The sequence below is a fragment of the Sus scrofa genome, chromosome 15 (genome assembly GCF_000003025.6).
Source record: "Sus scrofa isolate TJ Tabasco breed Duroc chromosome 15, Sscrofa11.1, whole genome shotgun sequence".
NCBI classification, from domain to species: domain Eukaryota; kingdom Metazoa; phylum Chordata; class Mammalia; order Artiodactyla; family Suidae; genus Sus; species Sus scrofa.
In genome coordinates, this window is record NC_010457.5 from 18,213,799 (window position 1) to 18,223,889 (window position 10,091).

A 10,091-nucleotide genomic window follows, 5' to 3' on the forward strand; every position below is an offset into this window, starting at 1 on the left:
GGGTTGAATCAAAGCTGTAGCCGCTGGCCTACACCACAGCCACAGTAACTCCAGATCTGAGCCGTGTCTGCAACCTACACCACACCTCATGGCAACACCAGATCCTTAACCCACTGAGTGAGGCCAGGGATGGAACCTGAGTCATCATGGATACTAGTCGGGTTCGTCAACTGCTGAGCCAAGATGGGAACATAATTCTTAATAATGTATAAAGAGTTAGGATTTCAGAAACAAATCTCCATTGAGACTATTACATAATATCTCTCTACTACAGATTTAGAGTTCAAGTTTTCAGAAGCATTCACAGCACTAAATGTTCTGTGTTAAAATTTATACATATTTTATCTCAGTCAGTGGTCAAGGTTCAAGCTTAGGAACTACAAGTTTGAAATTGCAACCAGGAAATAAAACATATGTGTTAGCCAAACAAATTGTGAACTCCTCTATGTGGGTTTAGAATTGGTAGGCAAAAACTGAGTGCCTCTTTAGTGCCAAATATTCTTACTGAGTTCCTGCAATTGTACTGATTGACAAAATTAGAAAAAAAATCTTTCCTTCCTCCATAACTGACTAGGCAATTGGTTAGTCAGTAATAATTGTATCACTTTGGGCTTAACATTCAGCAAGAACTATTGGGTATTAAAAAATAGGGCTTATTCTAATAAAGGATCTTATTTTTCTCACATGATATGAAGTCTGTGAGACTGTCCAGGACTGGAAGGGCAGCTCCATAATGTAATCAGAGGTCCAGCAGGTTCTGCCATCTTTCTGCTCCATCATTCTCAGTGTCTGCTCATCTCATGGCCACAAAATGACTGCCATCCTCCAGCCATCTTACTTGCATTTTGGGCAGGAAGAAGAGAACAGGCAAAGGGTGAAAAGAACATGCTAGCTGGGTGAGCTTTCCTTTAATGGACCTTTCCTAGATTTCTCCCATCAATGTCTTCTTGCTTCTCATTGGTCAGCTTTTATCTCATATTCATCCCTAAATGCAAAGGTGGCTGAGAAAATTAGTTATGTTTTTGAAAGGGACATATACACCTGCCATGCATCTTTGAGTTTTGGTGTACTGTTTCTGGTTTATATAGTTACTATAGTAACTCTTGGAGTGGGGACCTATAAGGGAAAAGATACACAGCTATAGATAGATATAGTTAGGTAGATGTGTAACTGAATCAATGCTATACACCTAAAACTAACATGACGTTGTAAATCAACTATACTTCCATAAAAAAAAAAAACCCTACACATAAAGCTCATTCCTAGAGGTAGAAATGCAAGCACTGTAATATTGCAACGATCATCAAATGATCTTCCTCCAGGACTTGCTTGGGAAACCTGCCTTTTCGCCATAGTTGCAGTTTTCCAGGAGATGGCACCAAATAGCTTGGAATAAGTTGTAGAGTGCGCTAAAACGGATTAAAGCAAACGTGGCAGACAGTTCAGGTCCCATCAGGGGAGGAATCTCAGTTCAGACCTGCACCTCCAGCATTTAAGCGTTCTCTGTCTATTCAGGGAACTCTGGGCTGTTCTGTGGTGGCAGGTAAGTGCAGCTTCTCCCCACCCCCGAATCAAGATGATCTGGGGATGTGAGAGGTGTTTGGGAAGGGGGCAGACTGCTTAAAGGTGAGGCTGGCTTCTGAAAATGGAGAGGTTGGGGGCCGAATCATCAGAAACAAACAAAAAAACAAACAAAAAATCAGCTTCATTCTGTTAGGAAAAGAATCCCTCCATGAAATCTCCCCCAGGGTTTCATCACGTGACCTAAATATTTAGTTTATACAGATAGGAGTGGGATGTCTAAGCCCTACGCCCTACAAAATCCAAAAGAGAGAAAACAACTATCCCCTGCCAAGGGGTTTTCTTCCTGGGGCAAAACTGGAGAAAAAAGAGAAGAAAACCAAAACCCAAACCCAGGTCCAAACCATTTTGTTTTGTTCAAGTTATATAGGTTTGTCCATTAAACCAGCTCTCTGCAAAAATGCAAATGACCGCCCCTCTCCCCACCATTAGGGTTCCGGTTAGGGTTAGGGTTCGGGTTCGGGTTAGGGTTCAGGTTAGGGTAGGGTTTGGGTTAGGGTTAGGGTTCGGGTTAGGGTTAGGGTTGTTGCCTTTAAGTTGAGAGCAGCCAGCCACACACAACACAGGGCAGCAACAATGCTTTTAAGTTGAGAGCATCCAGCCACACACAACACAGGGCAGCAACAATGTCAGCCCTCACTGAACAGTCCAGAGCTGTTAGGGGATGTCAGCCACCTGCCCTTATTTCTGGAGCCCTTTCAGTTTCAAATTCCACATCCATAAGTCAATTTTACCTGCATCCTTGAGTCACTGGGGATTTAACTGGGGCCCAAAGTGAAACTTCCTTCCCACTCACGTTTCTCTTTCTCCCTAGTAAATGCATTTTGAATTTGGCATGGGTACATGAATTTTTTAGAAGAAGTTTTTATTTTTAAAATTTGTTTGAAAATGGTCAGTTGGATGGTTAGATCAGTTGTTTAGAACATGGTGCCAAGAAAAATGTATATTATGGACATATAATTGACTTACAGTGTTGTGTTAATTGCTGCTTTACTGCAGAGTGAATCAGTTATGCATATACATATTCATTCCTTTTCACCTTCTTTTCCGCTTTGGTTTATCACAGTGTACTAAATATAGTTCCCTATGCTATAGAGTAGGACCTTGTTGTTTATCTATCCTATATGTAATAGTTTGCATCTACTAATCTCAAACTCCCCATCTATCCCTCTCCCACCCCCCCGCCACAGCAATCATAAGTTTGTTCTCTATGTCTGTGTGTCTGTTTCTGTTTTGTAGATAAGTTCATTTGTGTCATATTTTAGATTGCACATATATATCAAATGGTATTTATCTTTCTCTGTCTGATTTCACTTAGTAGGATAATCTCTAGATCCTTCCATGTTGCTGCAAATGGCATTATTTCATTTTTTCTATGACTGAGTAGTATTCCATTATACATACATATTGTGCGTATATATGTACTACATTTTCCTAATCCATTCATCTGTCAATGGACATTTATGTTGTTTCCATATCTTGGCTATTGTGAATAATGCTTCAATGAACATAGGGATGCTTGTATCTTTTTGAATTATAATTTTGTCTGGATATATGCCCAGGAATAGAATTGCTGGATCATATTGCAGTTATATTTTTAGTTTGCTGAGGAACCTCCATACTGTTTTCCATAGTGCTAAGTGGTACTTAATTTACATTCACACCAACAGTGTAGGAGGGTTGCCTTTTCTCCACACCCTCTCCAGCATTTAGTATTTGTAGACTTATTAATGATGGCCATTTTGAATGGTGTGTGGTGGTGCCTCATTGCAGTTTTGATTTGCATTTTTTAATAGTTAAGTCAGGCATCTTTTCATGTATAAGATGTGTTTATAAATATTATCAAAATGAGTACACCTTGAAGCCATGCGGAAACTTCGAGATCTTTAAAGCAGCCCAATTCAGAAACAAACAGAGCATTTTTACAGTGTCCCCTTTTAAGCTGCATTTTTGCCTCAGCAAGCCCACATGAGTACACATGTTTTGGAAGCTCAAAGCTATTTGTTTCTTGTGCCCTTGATACTCAAAGTGTGGTCCATGGACCAGCAGTGTCAACATCACCAGGAAGCTTGTTAGATATGCACTGTTTTGGAACCCAGAACTACTGCATTAGAATCTTCATTTTAACAAGACTCTCCAGAGAATTCGTGTCTTCTTTAGTGTCTGAGAAATGCAGCCCTATGAGACTTTAAAGCCAGCTCCAAGAGCTGATAGTCCAGTAGGGTGGGGAGGACCCCAGAACTGGGCCCTGCATCCCAGGGTGTGTATAGTGTATTTTTATTAATCACCAAGGACTGTGTTTTCTCTCGTGTTGTCCCATATGAGGAGAAAAGTGGGGCTGATTGATGGCTATCAGCATGTTGCATTATATAACAATAAACAGGGGCTACATATATTGCCATTTTAGGGCATAGGGTGTGGTTTAGTGATAATTAGAGAAAGATAAGATAGCTTTTTGAAATTGCTACACAGTTTTGATTCCTGCTTTTTCTTTTGTCTCTGAACTTTTTTGTTTGTTTTTTTTTGTTTTGTTTTGTTTTTATTAGTATAGTTGATTTGGGGAGTTCCTGTTGTGGCTCAGAGGTAACAAATCTGCCTAGTATCCATGAGGACATGGGTTAAGGATTTGGCGTTGCTGTGAGCTGTGGTGTAGGCTGGCAACTTCAGTTCCAATTCGAACCTTAGCCTGGGAACTTCCATTTGCTGCAGGTGTGTCCCTAAAAAGACACACACAAAAAAACTATAGTTGATTTACCATATTGTGCCATTTTTTGCTGTACAGCAAAGTGATCCAGACTCTTTCTTATATTATCTTCTATTATGTTCTATCCCAAGAGACTTGATACAGTCCTCTGTGTAGGACCTCATTACTTATCTATTCTGAATGTAATAGTTTGCCTCTACTAACCCCAAACTTCAAGTCCATCCTACTCCCTACTACCCCCCACCCTTGGCAATCACAATTCTTTTCTCTGTGTCCATAAGTCTGTTTCACAAATAGGTTCATTTGTGCCATATTTTAGATTCCATGTATAAGTGATATCATATGGTACTTGTGTTTCTCTAACTTATGAGAATCTCTAGTTACATCCATGTTGCTGCAAATGGCATTCTTTCTTTCTTTTTTATGGCTGAGTAGTATTCTGTTGTGTATATATAACACTTCTTCTTTATTCATTCATCTGTTAGCAGACATTTATGTTGGTTCCATGTCTTGGCTATTGTGAATAGTGCTGCTATGAACATATGGGTGTATGTATCAAGATAGCTTTTCTCTGGGGTTCCTACTGTGGGATTGGTTGCATCTCTGCAGTGCTGGGACGTGGGTACAATCCTTGGCCTGGCACAGTGGGTTAAGGATCTGATGTTTCTGTAGCTGTGGTGTAGGTCAAAATTGCGGTTCAGATGTGATCCCTGGCCTCTGATGAGCCAATTGTGGTCACAGTGTCCTGTAGGGTGAGGTGGCAGGAAGGGGCAAGAAAATAGTGGAATCTCAGCACAGACATGTTCATTCTGGTCACCCCAGACCACCTGGAATCATAAGGCCTCTCCTTAGATAAGAATGGAGAGGGCAGTCTGAACTGGAACTTTCCAGCCTTTTCAGGCAAAACCCACAGAGATCAAGTGATTTCCCATGGCCAAGGGGCCCCCAACTTTGCCTCAGACTGTAGCTGGGGCTGTCCCCAGCACCTCTGGGTGCTAAGTGGGATGGTTTGGCCATCTATTAGGTGGTAGATTGATACAGAGTATAGGTGCACAGCCCTCACAGCCAAGAGATTTTTGTGCCCATTAAATCAGGATATTCGGCCTAAAGGAGCCATTCCCATTCTTTTTCTGACCATCTCAGCTGCCATTCATGTGGTAGAGGCTGATCACTATCTGTGTCTCTCAAGTATAACAAGTGCTTTGATAGTAGGATACAGCAGAGTTCCCTGGTGGCTCAGTGAGCTAAGGATCCAATGTTGTCACTACTGTGGCACAGGTTCCATCCCTGGCTTAGGAACTTCCACATGCCACATGCCATGGCGAAAGATAAATAAAATAGGATGCAGCTTTTGCTTTTTTTTTTTTTTTTTTTAGGGCCGCACCCGCAGCATATGAAAGTTCCCAGGCTAGGAGTCAAACAGGAGCTACAGCTGCTGGCCTTCACCACGGCAACGCCGGATACCTAACTCACTGACTGAGGCCAGGGATCACACCTGAGTCCTCATGGATCCTAGTTGGGTTTGTTAATTGCTGAGCCACAAAGGTAACTCTCAGGATGCAGCTTTTGCCTGGCATGAAGACAAACTCCTCTCTGTAAAATTCTCAGACTACTGGATATAAGCCAATCTAATTTTTCTTTGAGAATAAAAGCAAAATTAACTGCCATTAAGGAAATAAATGGAGCGAGGGAGGAAGTGTCACACTGCAGAAAGTCAGGTCCACCTAGGCTGTGGGAGGAGGGGAGCACAGGTGAGTGTTCATGGGTGGAAGCAACGATCCCTTCCTTTTTCATGTGTGTGCACATCATTAGAAGTCAGACTTTCCACCCAGGCATGGTTCGTTTCCTGACCTACCTGAGTCTCCAAGGCCACCCAAGTTTGTGGAATGTAGTCTTGGCACAAGAGGAGGAAAGAATATTTCTTTCTCTCCCTGGCCTTTTTTTTTTTTTTTTTTTCCCCTCTGGGGGGCCTCAGTTACTGATCAGACTCCAGTTTCTATCTACAGAATATTACCCAGAAAGAAATACAATCTTGAGGCAAAATAGTGGAACATCACCTGGGGCCTCTAACTGGCATGTTGGACCTTGCCCTTTAGTCAGAATCCCAAAGTAATGGTCCTTGACAGTCTGAGTCTCCTCTGTATGCCTTTGAGTTTTAGAGGTGCAATTCGATACTTCAGAAGCCAGCCAGACATCACGTCTGGTTTTCTTCCTCTTGCAGTGTTGGTCCTTGTAGGACTTGGACCTGGAATTACCTCAGCCCCTGCAGTCTGATTGGTTGGCTCATCTGGTTCCTTGGATGCAGGTGGGGAAATCTGAAACACTGGATGACTAGGGCCTGGCCAACTGTGTCAAGCATGTCTTTTTATTCTGACATTTTGGCATGGGACTTTATTGACTTTAGAGAAACTGCCCTCCTGGAGTTAGCGAATTCCTAGAGACACTAAAACACCTGCCTGGAAGTGCACGCTTCGCATGTGAACCATTTTTTAAAATTTGCATGGATAATTATAATTTGCACTTTTTACAACTTTATTTTGGTATCCCTTTAATGGGTTCTAAGCTTTGCTGCACAGGGAATAAAAGCTGCAACACTGCAAACTTTCTTCCACAGTCACTCCCATAACACCTGAATAGGAAACATATGACAACTGACAATAGCACCCAGGGAAATATTAAGTTCCACCATTCAACACAATTCATTACAGTGCCTTTAGGGTTCAGTTGAAGAGGGGGTAAATTTCTAAATAGTGGGTCATTTTCCTTTTTTCATATTTTATAATATTGGTGGGTTTTGTTTTGTTTTTGTCTTTTTGGCCACATCCCATGGCATATGTAAGTTCCCAGGCCAGGGATTGAATCCAAGGCACAGCTGTGACCTATGCCACAGCTGTGGCAATGTCAGATCCTTAACCCAACACTGCCAAGGATCAAGCTTGCCCTTCAGCAGTGACCAGAGCAGCTGCAGAGACAATTCAAGATCCTTAACCTGCTGTGCCACAGTGGGAACTCCTAATGTTGGTGGTTTTAATTCATACTTCTTTGCAACTTCTGTCTGGGCATGGGCAGCATCACTAAGTGAGTATAGATCACCCATCTCCATTTCTGATTTGGCCAAGTTAATAGCATCGTTGAACATGTCAATGGCTTTTTTCATGTTTCCTTTTTGTACCTCAATATTTCCTATGGTTTCATATGCAAAATCTCATTTATTGTCAATTTCAATAGCCCTGAAAACCGGAACCCACTCCCCTCCCCACCCCATCAGGCTTTTGTCTGCTGGGCTGCTTTTCTCTTGTCCTATTTATACCCAAGCCAGGGATTAGACAACTAGGGACAACTTATATGCCCCACAGCCTGACAAAATATTCCAACTAGCCAATCCTTGGCTTTCACCCTGCTTCATTGGTTCCTTCTCATGGAAACCACAATGAAGGCTCTTGTCTACATCTTTTCTTCACTCTCTCTGTTTTCTGACTGGCCCTTGTGCTTCCTTGTGTGGCCCTGCATGGCATGGACTGACTCCTGTTTCTAGGGAACAATGAGTATACAAGTGTCTTCCTTGGAGAGTTCCCACTGTGGCTCAGTGGTAATGAACCTGACCAGTATCCACGAGGATGTGTGTTTCATCCCTGTACCCCCTGCTCAGTGGTTAAGGATCTGGAATTGCCGAGAGCTGTGGTGTAAGTCACAGATGTGGCTCACATCTGGTGTTGCTGTGGCTGTAGTGTAAGCTGGCAGCTGAAGCTCAAATTTGACCCCTAGCCTGGGAACTTCCATATACTGCAGGTGCAACCCTAAAAAAAAAAAAAAATAAATAAAAATAAATATAAAAATTAAAAAAGCCTTTTCCTCCATGATGAGCATTTGTCTGCAGGTCACCATACCTGATTAAAACAAATCTGGGTTCATTTTTAAACACCATCCCTCCTACACCTAGAGGGAAATTGGGTCATGCTCTTTGAGCTCATAACCCATGGTGCTTCCTATTCTAGATTGCTCTACCTCCTGCCTTCCTGCCTTCCAACTCAGAATTACTTCCCTCTGTAATTTTTCATTGTCACTTTATTCAATATCCTAGGGCCAGCAACATCTGGAAACTAGGAATAAGACTATAGTGCACACTTCAAACACTACACCTGATTCACCGAGATGCATTTTCCCAAACTGGTGCTGTTATTTCTGTGGGATGGATTCCAGGTATAAAGCTGTTGCACTGGGGGATATGTTAATGCAATTAATTTTGATAGATGTTTCCAGATAGCTTTAAAAAAGGCCATCATTATTCACATTTAACCAGCAGAGATGAAATGAACCCTTCCCTGCAAGTTTCTGAGGATCCTGGCATTCTTAGAATCTAGCCCTCCAGCATCCCAGGTGGTGAACCTTCCATGTGCCAAAAAGATGGGGCTCTGAAGGTAGGATGGGGCTGTTGGCAGTTCATGGATGTTGGAGCCACCTAAGAACCCAGGCTGACTGGTGAAGGTGGGGTGATGCTAGCTGCCCTTAGTGGGCACTACCTCTCTGATCTGAGATCATGCAGGTGGCATTGTTGGTGCCCTTCCTTCTCAGCTGGGACTCTCAGGCTCAGACCACACTGCAGGAAGGGCAGTTACTGCTTCTCAATTTACATAAGTGAGAAGGGGAGAAGTGTCCTCTTTCATAATTCTTGCCAAATTTGTTTTCATAATTAGTGGACTATCAAGGATTTTATGGTTCATGGGTTAATTTATTAAAAAATCTTTCTTGGGGAGTTCTTGTTGTGGCTCAGTGGTTAACGAATCCGACTAGGAACCATGAGGTTGTGGGTTCGATCCCTGGCCTTGCTCAGTGGGTTAAGGATCCGGCGTTGCCATGAGCTGTGGTGTAGGTCACAGACGTGGCTCCGATCCCGTGTTGCTGTGGCTCTGGCGTAGGCCAGTGGCTACAGCTCTGATTAGACCCCTAGCCTGGGAACCTCCATATGCCGTGGGAGCAGCCCCAGAAAAGGCAAAAAGACAAAAAAAAAAAAAAAAAAAAAAGAAAAAATCTTTCTCAACCCTTTTGACTTGCAGATCAGTACTGGTCTTGGTGGCAATTATCTGCTGTGGGTGGTGGGGTTTCCTGGTGGGACTCAGGATGCAAGTCTTACTGCTTACTCCTCAAGACCATACAGATGACGCCCTCTTTTCTTGCTCTAGGACTCGCTTTTAAAAATATACGTTTTTTTTTGTTTTTGAGGAAAATTGTGCAATTATTATTTTATAGGGGAAAATATAGCTAATCAAGTGAAAAAATTATTTAAAATTTCACAAATCAGAAATAACTGTTACTGGAGTTCCTGCTGTCACACAGTGGGTCAAGAATCAATGCAGCCTCTCAGGCTGCTGCAGAATTGCAGGTTCAATCCCTGGCTGGGAGCAGTGCATTAAAGATCTGGTGTTGCCACAGCTGTGGCTTGGATTCATTCCATGGCCTGGGAACTTCCATGTGCCTTCAGTGTGGCCATAAAAAAAGAAGAAAGACAAAGAAAGAAAGAAAGTAGAAAGAAAGAAAGGAGGGAAGAAAGAAAGGGAGAAAGGAGGAGAAAGAAATAACTGTTACTAACATTTTGGGTAGTTTGTTTTCCAGACTTTTTTCATGAAAAAAAAGTATTATTTTTGGTCTGTAATGTGTATATTTCTTCCCCCCCACCCCTGGCTAATTGCTTATTTTTGTTTCTATTTAGAATGCTTTTTCAGAGTTCCCGTCTTGGCTCAGCGATTAATGAATCCCACTAGGAACCCTAAGGTTGAGGGTTGGATCCCTGACCTCGCTCAGTGGGTTA